Raw genomic sequence first — 23,026 nt, 5'->3', positions numbered from 1 at the left:
TAATTGTTAAAAGTATTTCTTAGGGGTTTGGGAGAGGGGGAGAACCAAGGCTCAGATCTTCATAGAATGGAAAAAATACCTCATTATTTCTTAAGTAACAATAACTTTTAAAAAGCATTATTCTTGGGGCTTGAGAGATGACTCAGCAGTTAAGAATACTGACTGCTCTCCTAGAGGTCCTGAGCTCAGTTCCCAACAACCACTTACAACTATCTGTAATAGGATCTGATGGGCTCTTCTGGTATATCTGAAGACAGATACAGTGTACTCCTATAATTAAAACAAATAAGTTTTTTAAATGCCTTATTCTTTACATACTTTCAGTGGCAAATCATATGTTTTGAATTGCCTTATGATACCAGCAAGGATCATTTTTACCTAAATGCAGAATGTGAAAACAATTAGAGAGTATCTTTTCTCTAAGAACAGTGCTGTTAGCATCTGATAGGACCCTGACTGCCATCTCATCACACCTTCTCATAATTCAAATGCTCATACACTCAATGGCATCAATTTACAATTGATCAAGTTACATAGGTAAGCTCCCAAACCAGGAACTACATGAAGAGCTGAAACCCAAATGTGACCAGGAGCTTTACCCCCTGATTCACAGTCTGCCCCTTGGCACAGCTCATCTCCTCTGGATACACATGCCATCTCTTCTTCCTTCATCTCAGCTAGACTGGCAGACACGTTTTGTTCAGTATCTTATTCTCCTCCTCTGCATATGACTTCTTTCAAAAACCACAACGCCCATTTTGTTTCTACATTTTGCCAATGGGAACCATCCCAGATCTTACCTTTCCACCTCGAGGAGGTTCCATTCCTTTTCTTATCACTTCTATTTTCTTGGTCCACATTATCTGGCAGCTTCAGATAACAAGGATTCCCTTCCAACCAAGGTCCATGTCTCCTTGCCAAATGACTAGAATCCAAATTAAGTTCAAGAACAATAACATAGCCAATGACTTTCCATCACTGTGCTGCTTTGTTCCTTTAAACACTTGATCAGGCACAAGCCAGGTAATTGAGAAAGGCCTTTGGCCACATGAGAGCCCTATATAGCAACCCATAAAAACATACCAAGGTCCTTCATAATCCCAAATTAACAGTCATAAATAATGACATGCAGGTGAAATCGCAAGTCATGAAAATATACTCCTAAAAGAAAGTTATACCTTGCCAAATATATAAAAAATAATAAACACACTAAAAAACATTGGCAAGCCAGGTATTATATTATGTTGGCAAATACCCATAATCCCACTTGAAGAAAAAGAAAAATTACTAATGAGGATTACAGTAATCAAAAGATATGCAAATGTTCCACATCTCACACATTTGATATTTACAGAAAAACAATAGTTTTAGGAACAAAATGTCTCTTTTCATTAACTGTGGTCATTTAATAAGCACAATATGGCAGGGCAGGTACATTTTGTGGGGTGATACACACATAAATAATTTCTACTTTATCTACTTTAATAACTCCCAAGCCTCTTTCCTGTTCATTTCATTCTCAAAATTTCCCTGCAAAGGAAGTCAATTATTACCAACCCAACTGTACAAGTGACAAAATCAAAATGGACTTGAGTTTAAGTGACTTTATGTCACTGTTACAAGGAGATGTCTTTCTCAATATCTTATTCCTCTAGGATATAAGAAACTTAAAATTGCATACTACATACTTCCCTAGATATGTAAAGTATTTTTAATATATAATAAAACATTCTTCCATCCCGATATGGGCAGTGGGGACAGAGGACAGAGACTAACAATGAGAACATGTATTTTCTGGCTCTCATTTTTCAGGCATTCCGAATGCAGAAGGAAGTCCCTGCTGACCCCATACATGCACAAACAATACTCCTGTTCAGTGGATTCGGTCCAGAAAAATTTGTGAGTCTAAAGAACTAAAACAGGAACTCTGTGAGAAAAAACAAGCTTAGAAATCTAATCATATACTTCATCCACTCCCCAAAGCAGATGTTAGAAGCTGGGGTAAAGTTGGTTGCAGTCTTATTCGGGGAAGCAAAGTCTGAAACTCCATGTAAATGTCCTAAGGCATCATTACCTATGTTTGAAGAGGCTTGATTGAGAAAAGACATTGTTAAACTTTTTTTTTATTTTTTTGACACTAATAAAGTTGGAAATATTGACATGAATGAAGATCAAGGTACAAAGATTACCAATATTAGATGGCAAAAGAACTCACTCTTTGTCTAAGTGGTGCTTTCTGACACTTGACTCTATTCTGACTCAGAAAGAAATTAAATAAATCTAGACAAATATGTTTCATAAACAAGAATGTCGGGTTCAAGACAAAACAGTGGTCCATACACAAGCATCAGTGGCACTTCATAGCCCATGAATGTCTGCTTAACTGTGTGAAGGTTAACCCATATCTCTGTATGTGTGTAGGTTCTCTGATCCACTCTCTCCTAAACTCCTTCAGCAGAGCTTCCATGATATCTTTATCATAGTTCTGCCAAAACACATCACATAATGGTGTCTATATGCATTTATCATCTTCAAACTTAGGACATCTTAACAATAAAAATTTTACCCATATGTGTTTCTAACATGGATTACCACAGGGCCTCCACACATGGTACAGGTTTAGCCCATATTAGTTGAATGAATATATAAAGGACTAAATGTGTTCATCTTGATGTGTATAAAAAAAAAAACCTCAAAATCTGCTTTATTCATTAATTAATGAACATGTAGCTTGGATTAATGTAGATTAAGTCATTAAACCTGATTGAGTGATTTACTCTGCAAGAATTATAAACATTTTTATATTTATTAATATTTTCTAGAAATAAAAATAGTAATTATTTGTGGAGCAACTCACCAAATCTCAGCTTCTAATTTCCCTCCTGACATCTTTCTTAATGATATTAATGAAGATAATCCCCAAAGATCCAAGGTACTCATCCAAACTTCATCAATCCAAAATCCATGTAACAAAGATTAATTGGATCCAACACTGTTTCTACTTAGAATCCTTTCAGACTGAGACAGTATTTATCCCATGAAATGTGTGTCCTTTATTCAATTTTATCCAGAGATGGGCAGATGTTGTATGAATGGAAAACTGACGTTGGTCTATATAGTCCAATGTGATGATACATGCCCTTAATCCCAGCACTCAGAAGGCAGAGGTCAGCCTGAGATACAGAGAGCGTTCCAAGACAATCAGGGCTACAAAGAAAACCCTGTGTCAAAAAAATTCATCATTATCATCATGATAACGATAATTTACAAAATACTGTGTATCCAGTAAATGGCATTAGTCTTATCAGGAAATTATGATTTTCTCTACTTATTTAATGGCTTTTATTATATGTACAATACAAAGAAGTGAGTTTCCTTACAACATTTTCATACACGACTCATTTTCTGTTCCTCTGAACAAATATTGTGTTTCATTTTTCTTACTTTTAAAGATTTTTCCATTTCCTGTATAAGCAGCTACCTGCATATATGTATGTGGACCCGGTTTGTGAAGTGACCAGAGTTAAAAATGATTGGGAACCTCCAGGTGGGTGCTAAGAACTAACCCAGGTACTCTGCAGGAGCAGCAAATGGTCTGCATCTCTGAGCCACCTCTTCAGCCCTATGCTTCACTTTCTTTTATTGTTGATAAAAATTCTATTTTCTTTTTTTTCCCCCTGGTTACCTTCTTTTTTTTTTAATTTTTAATTTTTTTATTACGTATTTTCCTCAATTACATTTCCAATGCTATCCCAAAAGTCCCCCATACCCTCCCCTCCTCTTCCCTACCCACCCATTCCCATTTTTTTGGCCCTGGCATTCCCCTGTACTGGGGCATATAAAGTTTGTGTGTCCAATGGGCCTCTAAAATTCTATTTTCTTTAAGCACTCACTGACTGATGCTTGTCTAGGCTCATTCCTTTTCCTAGCTGCTGTGACTAGGGCAGCAATAAGCATGGGTCTGCAACCATCTCTGTGGCCCAGGCCTCTGAGTATATTCCCAGGAATAATGCAGCTGCATGACATTGTACCTCTATTGTTTTAGGGGTTTTGATTTTGTTCTGCAGAAATCTCTGTTTTCATTTCAATATTTATTATAGCAATTTACACTCCCACCAACAGTTAAAAAAGATTCCTCTTTCCCCACACCCTTGCTTATGTTTGTTGGTGAATATTTTCCTGGGAATATTCACTGGGATTTCTGTGGCATGGAATGTCAAAGTACTTTTAATTTGAGTTTTTCTGAGGGCTAAAGATATTGAGCAGCTTTTAAATTGTTTATGAGCTGCTCATATTTCTTCTTCTGAGAATTCTGTCTAGTTCAATAGCTTCTTTGTTTGCGCGAATGTTTATGGGGGTTTTAGTGGTTAATTTTTATACTTCTTTATAATTTTATATATTTAGTTCTTTATAACTTTTATAATATTTTATATATTTATAATTTTTAGATATTAATTACCTGTATGAAGTATAGGTAGCAAAGATTTTTCTCCCAGTGTGTAGGCTATTTCTATATTCTCCTGATAGCTTCCTTAGCCCAACCTAAGTATTATATGTAATTATAAAATAATATGTAATAAATATAATATGTAATTATACTTACCATCTTTGGATTATTTCCTTTATATTAGAGTCCTCTTTAGAAAGCTTGTGCCCATGCCAGTATCTTGAAGCAGTTTCTTGTTTTCCTCCAGCTCTTTTACCATCCCAAGTTCTATATTCAGATCCTTGATCCACTATGAATTGATTTTGGTGTAGGATGAGAGTTAACTATCTAATTGCAATATTCAGCGTTTGGATACCTAATTTTCACAGTGCCATTTATTAAAAAATAATCAAGTTTTTTCCAATGTAGAGTTTGGACACCTTTGGCAAATATTAAGAGTCTATGGCTATGTGGTTTTATTTCTGAGCTCCCTGTTCTATGCCTTTGATCTACAATGTCTGTTTTTATGCCAGCAACAAGTTGCCTTTATCACTATAGCACTGTAGTATAAATTGAAGGCAGGTACTACATGAACTCAAGCATAGCTCTTATTGTTTTTACTTAGGATTGCTTTAGATACTCAAAGTCTTTTGCATTTCCATAGAATGTAGCACTTATATCTCTGGTTCTGTGGAAAATGTTCAAATTTTGCTGGGAGATTGTAATAAATCTATAGATTATTCTCAGTAATACAGAAATCCTTAAATTATTAATCCAAGCAATCTACAAGCATATCTTCAACTTCTTTCATTAGTATCTGTTAGTTCTCTTTGTAGATGTCTTTTATCTCCTTGGGTTTACTCTGTGGTATTTTTATGGCTGTTGTGAATAGAATATTTCCTCTAATTATTCTCTAAGAAAATACATTATTGATATATAGAAAACCCATGCATTTTATCATTAAATTTTTATTTCTGTCTGGAAGAGAGCACATACACTTCCACATATGTACGGAGATCAAAGGACATCCAGTGGATGTCAGTTCTGTTTCCACGACATACGTTCTGAGGATCCAGCTACGTCATAGACATTGGGGGCAGGCAACAATGCATACTAAGCCATCTCATCAGCCCAACCTACTAACTTTTGTACATTTATTTTTTATCTGGAAAGTTTAGTGAGAAATGTGTCATGTCTAGGTGTTCTCTTATAAATTGTAAAAGGTATTTTACATATTAAACCATGTGCTCTGCAAATAAGAATTTTATTTATTCTTTTCTTATTTTTTATAATTTATTTCTTCCTCTTATCTTATTTCTCAAGTTAAGTCTCTGAGCTTTTCATTGAATAAAATTGGGAAGGACTGGGCACTCTTTTCTCATTCTACAGTCTAGAAAAAATTGTCTATTATTTTTCCCTTTTAGTGCAATGATTGAGAGAGAGGAGAGAGATTTGTGTGTGTGTGGCTTAGAACTTTCAAAACCTACTTTTAATAAGGATTCTTATATGCATTAATTTCTCTTCTTGACCATTACCCATCAGAGGTAGTGAAGCCAAGATATGGGAAAATGCTGAGAACTGAGAGCAATGTGTGGTATTGGTACACCTTTTCATTCTTTGCTGATTCTCGTTACACTTTACTGAGGCTGGTCTTCAATGATGATGTTGTATGGTATTTGTTCACCTTGCCAATTTTTTCTGGTCACTGTTTGTCATGACTTCATAGAGAAAAACACACCAAAGAACTTCTGGTGGTATTAGAGTGGCTTCCTGTTGCTTCCATGGATATGGGCCAATTGGCAGAGTATCATAGTTTCTTCTGGACTGAACTGCTGTGACTGATTGGTGAATGGTGTTTGTGAATGGATAAAGCTGACATTGCTAATTCCTGTGAACTGAACTGCTGATATCTTGACAATGCAGTCTGGATTTTTTCCAAAGAACTATTTCTAAGCAAGTTCACATTCTTCTTTGCCCTATTAACTTTTCCTTTCCACTACCTCTGATGGGTGGTGGTCAAGAAGAGAAATTAATGCATATAAGAACCCTTATTAAAAGTAAGTTTTGAAAATTCTAAGCCCCACACACACAAATCTCTCTCTCTCTCTCTCTCTCTCTCTCTCTCTCTCTCTCTCTCTCTCTCTCTCTTCTTCTTCTTCTTCTTCTTCTTCTTCTTCTTCTTCTTTTCTTCTTCTTCTCTCTCTCTCCTTCTCTCTCTCTCTTTCTCTCTCTCTCTCTCTCTCTCTCTCTCTCTCTCTCTCTCTCTCTCTCTCTCTGTCACTAACAGTTTGTCAGTCTTTTTTTCCTTTTTTGAAAGAACTAACTGTTTGCTCCCTTGAGGCTATATGTTGATTTTTCAGGGTTTATTTTTATTAATTCCTGCCCTAATCTTTATTATTTCTTTTTATGTATTGTATTTGGGTTTGGGGTTGGATTCTCAGTTATATGTTTGCTTGTTTGTTTGTTTGTGTGTGTGTGTGTGTGTGTGTATACAATTACTTATTTAAGACCTCCCTTTTTAATATAAGAACGCCTGAACTGACTTGGATGTACTAGGGAGGTTCTAGTAAACTGTGCTATCATTTTCATTTTATACTAGGAATTTTATGATTTCTCTTTGATTGCATTAATGAACCAATGGTTATTCAAAATTACACCATTTAGTATCACAGTATTTGTGTGAGTTTATGTGGTTTGTCTTGCTATTTGTTTCTAGTTTTACTCCATTACATGTGGATAAGATACAAGGAAATGTTTCACTTACTGATAATTGTTAAGATTTGTTTTGTGGCCTGTAATGGGATCAGTTTTACAAAAGTATCCTTGGACCACTGAGAAGATAATGTATAGTCTGTTTTATGGGATATTCTGTAGGTGTCTTTTAATTTAATTTAATAATTGTTCTGACCCGCCACAGGATCTTAAGACTTCTGGTGAGTGGAGCACAGCTTCTGCTCCAATCCAATTGCACGGGACCTGAGACTGCATTAGTTAGGGAAGCAGAAACCGGCCTGAGTAGGGCCACAGGCCTCATCCTGCCGGATCAGCGCCAGGGTAGCGGGAGCTCAGGGTTGCCTGACACCCGCCAGCTACCCACGACCCCCGCCGCAGGATTTTGGGACTGCTGGTGAGTGGAACACAGCTTCTGCTCCAGTCCAATCATGCGGGACCTGAGACTGCTCTGGCTGGGGAGAGAGAAATCCGGCCTACATAGGGCCACAACCCTCCTCCGGTCAGAAAAGCACCTGGGCAGCTGGGGCGCAGGGTCGGCTGACACTCGCCAGCTACCCACAACACCCACCACAGGATCTTAAGACTTCTGGTGAGTGGAGCACAGCTTCTGCTCCAATCCAATTGCGCGGGACCTGAGACTGCATTTGTTAGGGAAGCAGAAACCGGCCTGAGTAGGGCCACAGGCCTCATTCGGCCGGATCAGCGCCGGGGTAGCGGGAGCACAGGGTTGCCTGACACCCACCAGCTACCCACGACCCCCGCCGCAGGATTTTGATACTGCTGGTGAGTGGAACACAGCTTCTGCTCCAATCTTTAAACAGTGACAACGATAACAACTAACCCCAGAGATTACCAGATGGCAAAAGGTAAACGTAATAATCTTACTAACAGAAACCAAGACCACTCACCATCATCAGAACCCAGCACCCCCACTTCGCCCAGTCCAGGGCACCCCAACACACCGGAAAAGCTAGACACGGATTTAAAAGCATATCTCCTGATGATGATAGAGGACTTCAAGAAGGACTTTAATAACACACTTAAAGAAATGCAGGAGAACACTGCTAAACAGGCAGAAGACAATAAAGAGGAAGCACAAAAATCCCTTAAAGAATTGCAGGAGAACACTGCTAAAGAGTTACAAATCCTTAAAGAAAAACAGGATAACATAATCAAACAGGGAGAAGTCCTCACAGAAAAACAGGAAAACACATCCAAACAGATGATGGAAATGAACAAAACCATACTAGACCTAAAAAGGGAAGTAGACACAATAAAGAAAACCCAAAATGAGGCAACACTGGAGATAGAAACCCTAGGAAAGAAATCTGGAACCATAGATACGAGCATCAGCAACAGAATACAAGAGATGGAAGAGAGAATCTCAGGTGCAGAAGATTCCATAGAGAACATCTGCACAACAATCAAGGAAAATGTAAAATGCAAAAAGATCCTAACTCAAAACATCCAAGAAATACAGGACACAATGAGAAGACCAAACCTACGGATAATAGGAGTGGATGAGAATGAAGATTTTCAACTCAAAGGACCAGCAAACATCTTCAACAAAATTATAGAAGAAAACTTACCAAATCTAAAGAAAGAGATGCCCATGAACATACAAGAAGCCTACAGAACTCCAAATAGACTGGACCAGAAAAGAAATACCTCCCGACACATTATAATCAGAACAACAAATGCTCTAAATAAAGATAGAATACTAAAAGCAGTAAGAGAAAAAGGCAAAGTAACATATAAAGGCAAGCCTATCAGAATTACACCAGATTTTTCACCAGAGACTATGAAAGCCAGAAGATCCTGGACGGATGTTATACAGACACTAAAAGAACACAAATTCCAGCCCAGGCTACTATACCCAGCCAAACTCTCAATTAACATAGATGGAGAAACCAAAGTATTCCACGACAAAACCAAATTCACACATTATCTCTCCACGAATCCAGCCCTTCAAAGGATAATAACAGAAATAAACCAATACAAGGACAGGAACCACGCCCTAGAAACAACAAGAAGGTAATCCCTCAACAAACCTAAAAGAAGACAGCCACAAGAACAGAATGCCAACTTTAACAACAAAAATAACAGGAAACAACAATTACTTTTCCTTAATATCTCTTAATATCAATGGACTCAACTCCCCGATAAAAAGACATAGACTAACAAACTGGCTACACAAACAAGACCCAACATTTTGCTGCTTACAGGAAACTCATCTCAGAGAAAAGGATAGACACTACCTCAGAATGAAAGGCTGGAAAACAATTTTCCAAGCAAATGGCATGAAGAAACAAGCTGGAGTAGCCATTCTAATATCTGATAAGATTGACTTCCAACCCAAAGTCATTAAAAAAGACAGGGAGGGACACTTCATACTCATCAAAGGTAAAATCCTCCAAGAGGAACTATCAATCCTGAATATCTATGCTCCAAATACAAAGGCAGCCACATTCATTAAAGAAACTTTAGTAAATCTCAAAGCACACATTGCACCTCATACAATAATAATGGGAGACTTCAACACACCACTTTCACCAATGGACAGATCATGGAAACAGAAACTAAACAGAGACACAGTGAAACTAAGAGAAATTATGAATCAAATGGATCTGGCAGATATCTACAGAACATTCTATCCTAAAACAAAAGGATATACCTTCTTTTCAGCACCTCATGGTACCTTCTCCAAAACTGACCACATAATTGGTCACAAAGCAGGCCTCAACAGATACAAAAATATTGAAATTGTCCCATGCATCCTATCAGATCACCATGGACTAAGGCTGATCTTCAATAACAAAATAAATAATAGAAAGCCAACCTTCACGTGGAAACTGAACAACACTCTTCTCAATGATACCTTGGTCAAGGAAGGAATAAAGAAAGAAATTAAGGACTTTTTAGAGTTCAATGAAAATGAAGCCACAACATACCCAAACTTATGGGACGCAATGAAAGCATTTCTAAGAGGAAAACTCATAGCTCTGAGTGCCTCCAAAAGGAAACTAGAGAGAGCACACATTAGCAGCTTGACAACACACCTAAAAGCACTAGAACAAAAGGAAGCAAATTCACCCAAGAGGAGTAGACGGCAGGAAATAATCAAACTCAGGGGTGAAATCAACCAAGTGGAAACAAGAAAAACTATTCAAAGAATCAACCAATCAAGGAGCTGGTTCTTTGAGAAAATCAACAAGATAGATAAACCCTTAGCCAGACTCACTAGAGGGCACAGGGAAAGCATCCTAATTAACAAAATCAGAAATGAAAATGGAGACATAACAACAGATCCTGAAGACATCCAAAACACCATCAGATCCTTCTACCAAAGGCTATACTCAACAAACCTGGAGAACCTGGATGAAATGGAGAAGTTCCTAGACAGATACCAGGTACCAAAGTTGAATCAAGATCAGGTTAATGATCTAAACAGCCCTATATCCCCCAAAGAAATAGAAGCAGTCATTAATAGTCTCCCAACTAAAAAAAGCCCAGGACCAGATGGGTTTAGTGCAGAGTTCTATCAGACCTTCAAAGAAGATCTAATCCCAGTTCTTCACAAACTATTCCACAAAATAGAAACAGAAGGTACTCTACCCAACTCATTCTATGAAGCCACAATTACTCTGATACCTAAACCACAAAAAGACCCAACAAAGATAGAAAACTTCAGACCAATATCCCTTATGAATATTGATGCAAAAATCCTCAATAAAGTTCTTGCTAACCGAATCCAAGAACACAACAAAACAATCATCCATCCTGACCAAGTAGGTTTCATCCCAGGGATGCAGGGATGGTTCAATATACGGAAATCCATCAACGTAATCCAGTATATAAACAAACTCAAAGACAAAAGCCACATGGTCATCTCGTTAGGTGCGGAAAAAGCATTTGACAAGATCCAACACCCATTCATGATAAAAGTCTTGGAAAGATCAGGAATTCAAGGCCCATACCTAAACATGATAAAAGCAATCTACAGCAAACCAGTAGCCAACATCAAAGTAAATGGTGAGAAGCTTGAAGCAATCCCTCTAAAATCAGGGACTAGACAAGGCTGTCCACTTTCTCCATACCTATTCAACATTGTACTTGAAGTCCTAGCCAGAGCAATTCGACAACAAAAGGAGATCAAAGGGATACAAATTGGAAAAGATGAAGTCAAAATATCACTTTTTGCAGATGATATGATAGTATATATAAGTGACCCTAAAAATTCCACCAGAGAACTCCTAAGCCTGATAAACAGCTTCGGTGAAGTAGCTGGATATAAAATTAACTCAAACAAATCAATGGCCTTTCTCTACACAAAGAATAAACAGGCTGAGAAAGAAATTAGGGAAACAACACCCTTCTCAATAGTCACAAATAATATAAAATATCTTGGCGTGACTCTAACTAAGGAAGTGAAAGATCTGTATAATAAAAACTTCAAGTCTCTGAAGAAAGAAATTATAGAAGATCTCAGAAGATGGAAAGATCTCCCATGCTCATGGATTGGCAGGATCAACATTGTAAAAATGGCTATCTTGCCAAAAGCAATCTACAGATTCAATGCAATCCCCATCAAAATTCCAAATCAATTCTTCAACGAATTAGAAAGTGCAATCTGCAAATTCATCTGGAATAACAAAAAACCTAGGATAGCAAAAACTCTTCTCAAGGATAAAAGAACCTCTGGTGGAATCACCATGCCGGACCTAAAGCTCTACTACAGAGCAATTGTGATAAAAAACTGCATGGTATTGGTATAGTGACAGACAAATAGACCAATGGAATAGAATTGAAGACCCAGAAATGAACCCACACACCTATGGTCACTTGATCTTCGACAAGGGAGCTAAAAACATCCAGTGGAAGAAAGACAGCATTTTCAACAAATGGTGCTGGCACAACTGGTTGTTAACATGTAGAAGAATGCGAATCGATCCATTCCTATCTCCTTGTACTAAGGTCAAGTCTAAGTGGATCAAGGAACTTCACATAAAACCAGAGACACTGAAACTTATAGAGGAGAAAGTGGGGAAAAGCCTTGAAGATATGGGCACAGGGGAAAAATTCCTGAATAGAACAGTAATGGCTTGTGCTGTAAGATCGAGAATTGACAAGTGGGACCTCATGAAACTACAAAGCTTCTGCAAGGCTAAAGACACCATCAATAAGACAAAAAAACCACCAACAGATTGGGAAAGGATCTTCACCTATCCTAAATCAGATAAGGGACTAATATCCAATATATATAAAGAACTCAAGAAGGTGGACTCCAGAAAGTCAAATAATCCCATTAAAAAATGGGGCTCAGAACTGAACAAAGAATTCTCACCTGAGGAATACCGAATGGCAGAGAAACACCTGAAAAAATGTTCAACATCCTTAATCATCAGGGAAATGCAAATCAAAACAACCCTGAGATTCCACCTCACACCAGTCAGAATGGCTAAGATCAAAAATTCAGGTGACAGCAGATGCTGGCGAGGATGTGGAGAAAGAGGAACACTCCTCCATTGTTGGTGGGATTGCAAGCTTGTACAACCACTCTGGAAATCACTCTGGCGGTTCCTCAGAAAATTGGACATAGTACTACCGGAGGATCCAGCAATACCTCTCCTGGGCATATATCCAGAAAATGTCCCAACCGGTAAAAAGGACACATGCTCCACTATGTTCATAGCAGCCCTATTTATAATAGCCAGAAGCTGGAAAGAACCCAGATGTCCCTCAACAGAGGAATGGATACAGAAATTATGATACATTTACACAATGGAGTACTACTCAGCTATTAAAAAGAATGAATTTATGAAATTCCTAGCCAAATGGATGGACCTGGAGGGCATCATCTTGAGTGAAGTAACACAATCACAAAAGAACTCACACAATATGTATTCATTGATAAGTGGATTTTAGCCCAAAACTTAGGATACCCAAGATATAAGATACAATTTGATAAACGCATGAAACTCAAGAAGAATGAAGACCAAAGTGTGGACACTGTGCACCTTCTTAGAATTGGGAACAAAACACCCAGGGAAGGAGTTACAGAGACAAAGTTCGTAGCTGTGATGAAAGGATGGACCATTTAGAGACTGCCATATCCAGGGATCCATCCCATAAGCAGCTTCTAAACGCTGACACCATTGCATACACTAGCAAGATTTTGCTGAAAGGACCCAAATATAGCTGTCTGTTGTGAGACGATGCCGGGGCCTAGCAAACACAGGAGTGGATGTTCACCGTCAGCTATTGGATGTATCACAGGGCTCCCAATGGAGAAGCTAGAGAAAGTACCCAAGGAGCTAAAGGGATCTGCAACCCTATTGTTGGAACAACATGATGTACTAACCAGAACCCCGGAGCTCTTGTCTCTAGCTGCATATGTATCGAAAGATGGCCTAGTCGGCCATCAATGGAAAGAGAGGCCCATTGGACTTGCAAACTTTATATGCCCCAATATAGGGGAATGCCAGGGCCAAAAGAATGGGAATGGGTGGGTAGGAAAGTGGGGGGCGCTATGGGGGACTTTTGGGATAGCATTGGAAATGTAATTGAGGAAAATATGCAATAAAAATATTAAAAATCAAAAAAAAAATAATTGTTCTACAGGTAGTTTTAACATTTTTTTTTATTGATTTTTAGTATGGAAGAGTAATCTAAAGAGCAGAATGGGATACTGAAATTTAGCATTATTGCATCACAACCTATCTGATTTTCACTATCTTTAGTGTTTGTATCATACAAATAGGGGCCTCAACCTTCAATAATAAAGATTTATATTGTTATGTCTTTCTTCATGAATTGTTACCTTTATTAATATGTAGTGGGCTTCCTTGTTTCTTATGAGTAGCTTTAGATGATTTCTAATTTATCAGATAGCAGAATAGTTCTGCCTCCCTGACTATGTTCCTCTTTTAGCAAGTTTGGGTTTTGTTGTTGTTGTTGTTTTGTTTTGTTTTTGTTTATTTTGTTTTGTTTTGACCCACAAGGACTAGGTGTTTTTGCAAATGAAGTATATTTCTAGGAGACAACAGAGAGTTGGTTTCCATCAGTCTAAATTTTTAATTGGTGAATTCAGCTGAGGTTATTTTTGCAATGGGTTTTATCTTTCTGGGGGACCTTTATTTGTTTTCTATTGGTTAGATTATTTGTAGTTCATTGTTTATTCCCACTAACTTTGGTGGTTTGTTATGTTGTATGTCTTCTTAGTTATCCTTAATTTATCTATTCCTCTCATGATGTGTATTTTTCCTGGTATACTTGATGAGACAATTTCATTTTCCTGTGTGTATTGTAAAAGTGTTTTCTATAATGTCACCTTGAATGACATGAATATCCTTAATTTGTGTTTATTTGATAACTTCTTGTTTCTTCATTACTTTTAGGAGATAACTACGACAAGAACAGCTATCTGGGTTGACAGTTATTACTCTCAAGGGTTTAGATAAAACATACCTTATTTTCCTGATGTTTAAGTTTGCTCACAAAGATCTGATTCTATAATTATATTTTTGTCTTTGCATGTGACTTGTTTTTCATTAGAGCTTTAAGACTGTTTCTTTGCTTTGTACATTCAATATCTCAATTATAATAGATTATGGACAAGTTTTTCTCTATTAACATTAATTTGGGCTTTTAAATGCATAATGAATTTAAATGTTCATTTCTTTTTCTAGGCTTAGGAAATTTCCTGGTATGGTTTATTTAAATAGTCTGAGCTTAGGTTTTGTCTCAATTCCACCCCCAAGCCCCGAGTTAGGTTGGGGTTTGGTCTTTTGATCATATCTCAGAGTTCTTGAGTATTGTGGTTATGTTGATGGTGTTTATTTACGTTTTCCTGTATGCCTACCTGCCTTTATTTTGTCCTCTGTTCCTAAAATTCACCCTTCTGCTTGATCCTGCTCATTGATATCCCTTTCAACTGTCTTTTAATAGTTGCCTTACTGTTTCTTTCATTTTCAGAATTTCTGCTTTTTCAGAGCCTCAATTTCCTTGCTGAAGTTTCCCTTCATTTTAGTTCAATTTCCACTCCAACTTACTGACCTTTATGTCCATGTTGGTGACTCTTCTGTCTCAGTCCTTAATTGATTCTTTTCCTTCATTCACCTACCCATTTTAGGGCTCTAAATGGTTATTGATGTTTTTGTTTTTGTTTAAAAAAAAAAAAGACTCTGAAACCATCTCAGTGAACTTATGGTCTTTGGTCTCTAGCATTTAGGAGTCAGGGTTATGAAGCTGTTTGTAGCAGTAGGCTCGTTGACTCTTGTTTGTACTCTGTGCATCTGTTGGGATGGAGGTGTCCTGCGGTTTTTATTCCATTCCCCACTTTTCCAATAATTTTTTTCTTTTGTCTTATTTTGCATGAGTTCTCCTAGTTAGTTGTCTTCACCGGTATTTTTGTTCCTTGCTACTCTTCATAAGGGAATCTGACTACAGTGGTAAATACAAATGACCTTGATATGGTTCAGGGGGAAAACTACTAGAATGCAGGTTAGAAAAAAATTGAATTTATAGCAGCTCAGAGCTAAGGGTATTGTCTTAAAGTTTCTATTGCCAGGATGAAACATGATGACCAAAAAGCAAGTTGGAGGAGGAAAGGGTTTATTTTGTTTACACTTCCATATTGCTGTTCTTCATTGAAGGAAGTCAGGAAAGGTCTTGGAGAAGCAGGAACCTAGAAGTGGGAGCTAATTCATAGGACATGGAGAAATGCTGCTTACTGACTTGTTCCTTATACCTTGATCAGCCTGCATTTTTATAGAACTAAGGACCAACAGCCCAAAGATGTCACATTCACAATAGGCATGGACTTTCCTCAGCAATAAGAAAAGCTCTTTTGGCTGGATCTTATGGAGGTATTTCTTAATTGAGTTTCCTCCATTTCAGATAATTCTAGTTTGTGTCAAGTTGATAAAACTAGCCAACACAGGTACCAATATTCAAGCAGTTAAATTAGGAGAGAATAGGAAAGGGGGAAAGAGGGTATGAAATAATAAAGGAATATAAATTAGGGATATGAGAAGTACTTCAGAAAATGTTGTAGAATAGATAGAGAGGAAAAGTCAGAAGAGCCTATTTTGTGAAGATACAAACTAAAAGTACCAAAGCGTAAAGACATAATAAAAATGCTTAAATAAAACTAAAAGGAACAAAAATTAATAATAAAAGTAAACTATATTATGGTTTGAGGTAGCCTTAGTCTACAGTTGCAAATACAGTTCTTTCTCTCCTTGGACTACCTTTTATATCAGTCTGTACTGTCTGCTGGGATTGTGTTAGGAGCTGCTGGTGTTAGTATCTCAAGCAAGTAAGCCAGTGTGTCCTTGCAAGTGAGAAGTATTTCACTTTGCTGAGCCTAGTCTTTTTCCCATTATTACCCAGTCTGGGGCCCATGCCTGCAAATGACACCCTTGGTTGAGGAGACCATGCTTTTATCACATTGCTTTCCTTGGTTAAGGCTCTGATCGGGTGTGGAAGAATCACCAATCTGTGTTTATCTTTATTGCACATGTCAGAACACAGCATACTTCCTGCAGTCCATGCAGAGAATGGGAAGGGTGAGACTGAGACTGTCTCATCTTCCAGCTCTCACATCCATTTCTACTTCTGTCTTCACAGGCAGCTGCTATGTTTAGCACTATCTAGCCACATATCAGAGCTGGCATTTGGGTTTATGAGACTGCACCATCTCTATCCAGCTCTCACAAACCCAGAGCCAAAGAATATACTTTCCTTCCACCTACAGCTGAGCCCAGCATGGCATGAGCAATGGGTTGCAACTAGGATGCTGGCTTGATGACTTCTTTTCAGAGAAAACTCCTCCTGACCTTCTTTCTGATTTGTTCTTTTATTCTTTCTCTAATAGGAATAGGATCTATTCCTTTTTGTCTTATAGAATCTGATCTCAGATGTCATGTCTAACCTGCTGTCTTACCCAGAACTTCTGACACTCTCTACTAATTTAGCTTTACACTGTGAAAACAGTATGTTAAGAAACTAAAAACAATCATTGAAGAATAGAAAGGCAAAAATAAATAAATAAATAAATAAAATGTATTCCTCTTCCTAACTTCAAAACTACATCCAAAGGCTACAACCATAAACAGAATAACTACTCTTGCACAGATAGGTTCAATAAGTCATTTTCAAGTAGAATAAGCCAATGAATATCTTAAATGAGCAAGAATTGAAGCATAATTCAGAGGAGCATAGTACATGCAGAATATATTTCCATCTCTGATTTCCCTTTACTTTCCTTCTCCACCACCTTCCTAAGTAAAATTTTTATGATCCTCTGTGGAAACAAATAGGAGGGCAGGGGAAAGAGGGGGAAGGGAGGATAGCCCGCGCCCCGTCAGAGTTAGTTCCACCTATGCTCTGGGCAGGCAGATGTGGGAGGGCTTCCGGACGCTTTCCACTTGGCCCCGGGTGGACATCTAAGTCACTGACCCCACTCAATGGAGGCTGGGGGAGGTGGACAAGGGGCAGCCCCCGAAACCAGGGGGCCCTGGGGTGACACCCTGTAGCCCTGGTGTTAAGAAAGAGAGGGCTTAGGGAGAGGGGTTCCCACGCAGACAAGAGTCTGTGCAGTGGGCCTTGATGAATAGAGACAGTCTATGGTTTTAGAGCTTTATTGCAGAAAGACAGGGAGAAAAGAGAGAATGAAGAAAGAGAGAGAGAGAGAGAGAGAGAACAGCCATGGCCAAGAGGAGAGAAGGGGGGAAAGGAGAGAGAGAGAAGAGAGGCTAGAGAGTAAGAAAGAGAGAGAGGGAGTAAGACCAAGAGAGCAAGAGCACGAGAGGAGAGAGTGAGGAGGGGCCAAACAGCCCCTCTTATAGTGGGCTGCTTTATCTTACTGTTGCTAGGTAACTGGGGAGGAGTTTAGCCTGAAGGTCAGAAGCTTGGGACAATGCCTATGTGACTACTAACAAAGCTTCTCTTGTGAGGGCTGAGGGGGTGGTAACTTCAACAGGAGACCTGAGAGAACTACTTCCATCCCATGTAGGTGAATTATCACCACCGGGTCCTGGGGTTCAACATCTCAGCTTGATTGGAGACAAGACTGTCTGTGTGTATAGCCCAATGCCCAACAATCCTCCATAAATAAAAATGTAAATCATCAAAACAGATATCCCTACCTTCTGATCAAACTAAATGTTTGCTGTATTCAGAGTCCATCCCATTTGAAAGTAAGAAATATCTAAAGCCAAAATGCTCCATTCTACTCTAACAATTTTTCCTTTTCCACCACAGGACATTCTATGACAAACTTCTGGATTATTATGCTCATTCTAGTTTCTATAAAGGACAAGCAAAGAAATTTTACCCTATCTAAAACCACATCTACTAATGTCACATATCTTCTCTTCACAATTAAGATTTCAACTCATACAGGACAGATGATTCTGCATCTACTAGTGACTGAAAATAATCTTAGTAATGGTAGCAATGATTTAATTGTGAATACATCAAATGAGTAGCCTTCATTTCTCACTGCCTTGGATTTCCAATCATTCTATAGACAGGGGACTGGAAATTACGGCTATTTGTGTCCAAGAAAACCACAAGCCAACCATGTCTATCCTGCTTTAACAAGGCTGGTCTTGTCCATTGTACAGCATAGGAGTTTGCCCTTCTATCTTTGTGTCTCTCAAAACACTCCCTTTGTTTTCCTTGATTTGTTGGTTTCACAGACATACTCATTTTATTCTTCATTCCTATCATCTTCTACTTCAGGTAAAAGAGGTCATCTTCTGTATCTTAGGTCTTCATCTTTTTGGTGTCCTCTCCCAAAGGAGAATTTGTTATTTCTTCAGCTTAATTAGCACATATGCACTAACAATTTACAAATACATAGCAATAACTCAGATGTCTCTCCCGTAATCTACATTTAGCAATCTGGACATACAGCATCTTCACGTGGAAAGTTTTTCTAGTTTCTCAAACTTAAAAGTACAAAACAACTCTCTCCCATCCACTCTCTTGGCATAGGTTGATACATGCATAAATGCATTGTGCATGTGTGTGATCACATATGCAAGCATATCACAAACACAAATATATACATGTGCACACATACACATCCACAAACATGCATACCCACATGCACAAACACCCACATATTAGTTTCTCTGAGTGTTTTCTTCTAAAATCAAAATAGGTTTAGAATATTCTTAGAAATCTGAACCATTCAATTCTCCCTCCCATGAGGAAAAACTAGAGGAAAACAGAGATGTGGGTGGTAGAAACTGCTGCATTTTCTAACATTCTGATTCTAACAAATATGTATACCCTAGGAATGAGCCACACCCTCATATTAATATATGTTAAGACATATACACCACATACAGAGAAAGGTGGAAGAAGAAGGGTGTAGAGAGTGCTGCGAGAAAGGAAGAAAGAGAGACTGGGACAGTGAAAGAGACACACAGAAGAGAAAGAGATAAGAAAAAACAGAGAGACAGAGACAAAATTAGTAAAGAGGAAGGACCAACAGTAAGGAGAGATCCCAGCATCTGGAAATATCTTCCAGCAGCACGAACACATTTTTGGACCATGAGCTGATTGAGCTCTGACATTCATTAAAAAGCAAGAGACGTGAGGGAAGTATTGCCTTCTAGGAAAAACTCAATCTTTCTCTCTACTGCTCTTTAGTTCTTGTCCCATCCAGCAGGACTTAGTTATTCCGTGGGTCGACGAGGACCGAGGCCTGCAAGAGAAACGGGCGGAGAAAGGGAAGCGAGACCAAGCAAAGAGTTGTCAACGTCTGTTTAATGGAGGCTAAGAGCCTGATTATAAGCACACAGTGAGAGAAAATAGGGAGGGGTCGAGGGGGAACAATCAAAGCACAGAGAAAGGGATGGACATCTGGGGCGGATGCTGATTGCAGGTTTCAAACATCTTGCAGCTTATCTTGGAATGTCGACTCTAAAACAGTCCCGTGCGGCCTTCAAACATTCTGCAGTTTATCTTGGAGTGCCACAAACAGTCCCAGGCACCAAACAGAGACATGGAGGAGGAGGTAAAGCTGCCTTAATCTAAGCAGTTCTAGGCGCCAAGTGGATACATGAAGAAGGGAGTGAAGCTGGCAGTCCCAGGTGGAGACAATGAAGGAGGGGGTAACATAATTCCCTTCAAAGGGTCAGCCGGATCATCAGGGTGAGAGTTGTTGTGGGTCTAGTTTCCTACAGTTTGGTCTCTCACAAGTTCTGATGAACACTATGGGCAGAGAGATTTATTATTGTCTAATTTTAAAGTGAGAGCAAATTTATCTAAGTTTCACATCACCAAACAGAAGAGGTAAAATGTATCCTCCCCTTCATCTCTTGTGACATGGCCAGATTTACATGTGAGAGGCATACCAATGGTCACAGTAGGAAATAAAAGTTGAATAAGAAGAAATACTTCAGAGTGAGTAATTAATGGACAAAGAGAGCTTGAGGTCATGAACCAGAAGGTCTACTGCTATGTGGGTACACATTTTAAGGATTGGGGTCTAAACTTTTCTCATGCTCTAAAGCAAACTCTGGGTTCATTTCCTAAATAAACTGAGCTGTACAAAGCTGGATAATCAATCCACATTCACACTCCTCATGTTCCTGTGGACATTAACAACATACAACTACTGCCCACTTCAGAGAGAAGTTCCTCCCTCATTGGTATATGTTCATGTGAATCAAATGTCTTCATTTCTCTAGCTCTCTGTTGCTCTCCTGTTCTCAGTATCTCTAACTGCTGTACCAGCTTTCTCCAGCCTACAGGTTCTTATGGAAACACATTTTATACTCACAGATTAGGGAAAGTGGTTGTACTGAGTTTCTGATACAGGATGTAATAATATCTGTAGACTATCTTATCATTAAGGCTAGAGAACCATATTCTTGTCTCTTTCTTTGACACCTATAGCATGCAGAATACAACAGCTCAGCCAACTAATTTGTCTAAAGTAACCACACATGTTTTGTTTTCAGGAAGATTCACCTAAATACATAAATAATATGTATTTAGGTACATATTAGATGCCCATTCGAACATTAGAGAAAAATGGTAAGAACTGTTATATCAATTGTAGTAACAATACATCACATCTACAACATCCTTTATAAATCACACAGTATTTTCACATCAATTGTATAATTTATTTTCCAAAGTTCTATTCTGTTCACTGACTTGCCTCATGTGGACCAGGTGAAGGTGACAAACGGATTCAGCCCAATGCTTTCTGATTACAATCCTCACTATTCCTGCTTCTACCCTGTATACATGTACAAATGTTTATTCAACCAAGTCTTCTTCATCGCTTTGAAATATAGAATACCATTCCCTTTGTCTCACCTCTTCAGTTTTCCCTAATAGTTTCATTAGCAAGCAATCCACTCGGAAGACTTTTCCAGCCTGCCAAAGCTTGTTACGCTCCTTAGAATTTGCATGGCACTAGGATTTGCCTGTAAAACTGAGCAATCTTTATTTAATGTATTCATTCATGTTGTGTTGGAGAGGAAAAGGGCATGTGTCAATGTGTCAAGAGCACTATAGGTCTCTTAGGTCACAGCTACCGGAACCATCAAATCTATTAATTAACCAACCCTTTTCTAGCACTGTATCCAGGGACTCTTTAGTAAATATGTATGTGTGTTATTACACACATGCGCGCGCGCACACACACACACACACACACACACACACACAGAGAGAGAGAGAGAGAGAGAGAGAGCACATTTGTTTTGAATCATCATCTAGAAACACCCTGCAGACTAGATTGCCAGTGTTTGATATTCTAGGGCTGGAAGTTACTTTGGTCCTTTACATCCACCCAGTCCCTCCTCTTATCTATATCCAAAAAAAGCTATGGATAACACTTGCATTTCTTTTCTCTTCCCCTGCCTTCTTCATTAGCTTTCAACCAAACCATGAGTCCTGGCTTGAGATGTGAAATTCACACCCATTCTTCATTTGGATGCCTCTGGAGCTCTTCATATACTATGAAAACAAGTGTTCCTGTTTTCGCAGCCCATTGTTAGCTAACAAACTAGCATTAGCATGTCTGCTGATTAAAGGAAATCTCAGGATAACCAGGACCTAAAAACTAAATTACAGAGCTATTTTCTCCACTTAGATTCACAGTCATTTCCTCCCTTCCTCTTCTTGAAATATTGCTTTGAGATCCTTCCTACCTGAGTGCAGTACTAAGGGACTAAGAGGATAGCAATCCATGGAATGGGAGCTAAGTTCGTGAAAGTATGTTGTCATCTATGAATCTCTGTTTTCTATTTCTGAGCCCATAAATGTGTTTATTCTCATCTCTTAAACATGAGACCCAAATGAGCTCTGTCTGCTCTGATTCAGAAAGATTTATCTTGCTATACCCTGAGTTGACAAGAACTATTAGAAGTTATCAAACAGGAAAAATTAAAGAAGTAACATTTGGGAAAAAAAAATATCAAGGCACCACTTCTCAATGTCTCACTGTGCTGCTCTCTCCATGTCAGTAGAGCAGGCCTGCGAGACCAGAGGGCAGGGATCACTGGTAAATTCTTTCTACAGAAGGAGGGGTCCACTATCACATTTAGGGATCTGTAGAGGCTAAGGGAAGACTAGAACAGATGACCTTTAAAAAGTAGCAGATATAACTTAGGGAGATATAACCTAAGTTCTGACCCCTGACACCCACATAAATGCTGAGTATTGAAGTGCATCCTGAACCCTTGTGTTAGGGAGCAAAGGCAAGAGGATCTCTGGAGCACACAGGACAGCAAGTCTACTCGAAACAGTGAGCTCCTGGTTAAGTGACAAATGTTGTCTCAGAAATAAGGTGGAGGTGGAATTCAGGAAAACATCCCCTTGTCAGTCACTGGC

The sequence above is a fragment of the Mus caroli genome, unplaced genomic scaffold, assembly GCF_978045245.1.
Source record: "Mus caroli unplaced genomic scaffold, Mus_caroli_1 scaffold_12, whole genome shotgun sequence".
NCBI lineage: Eukaryota > Metazoa > Chordata > Mammalia > Rodentia > Muridae > Mus > Mus caroli.
Note: the sequence above shows the minus strand (reverse complement) of the source record.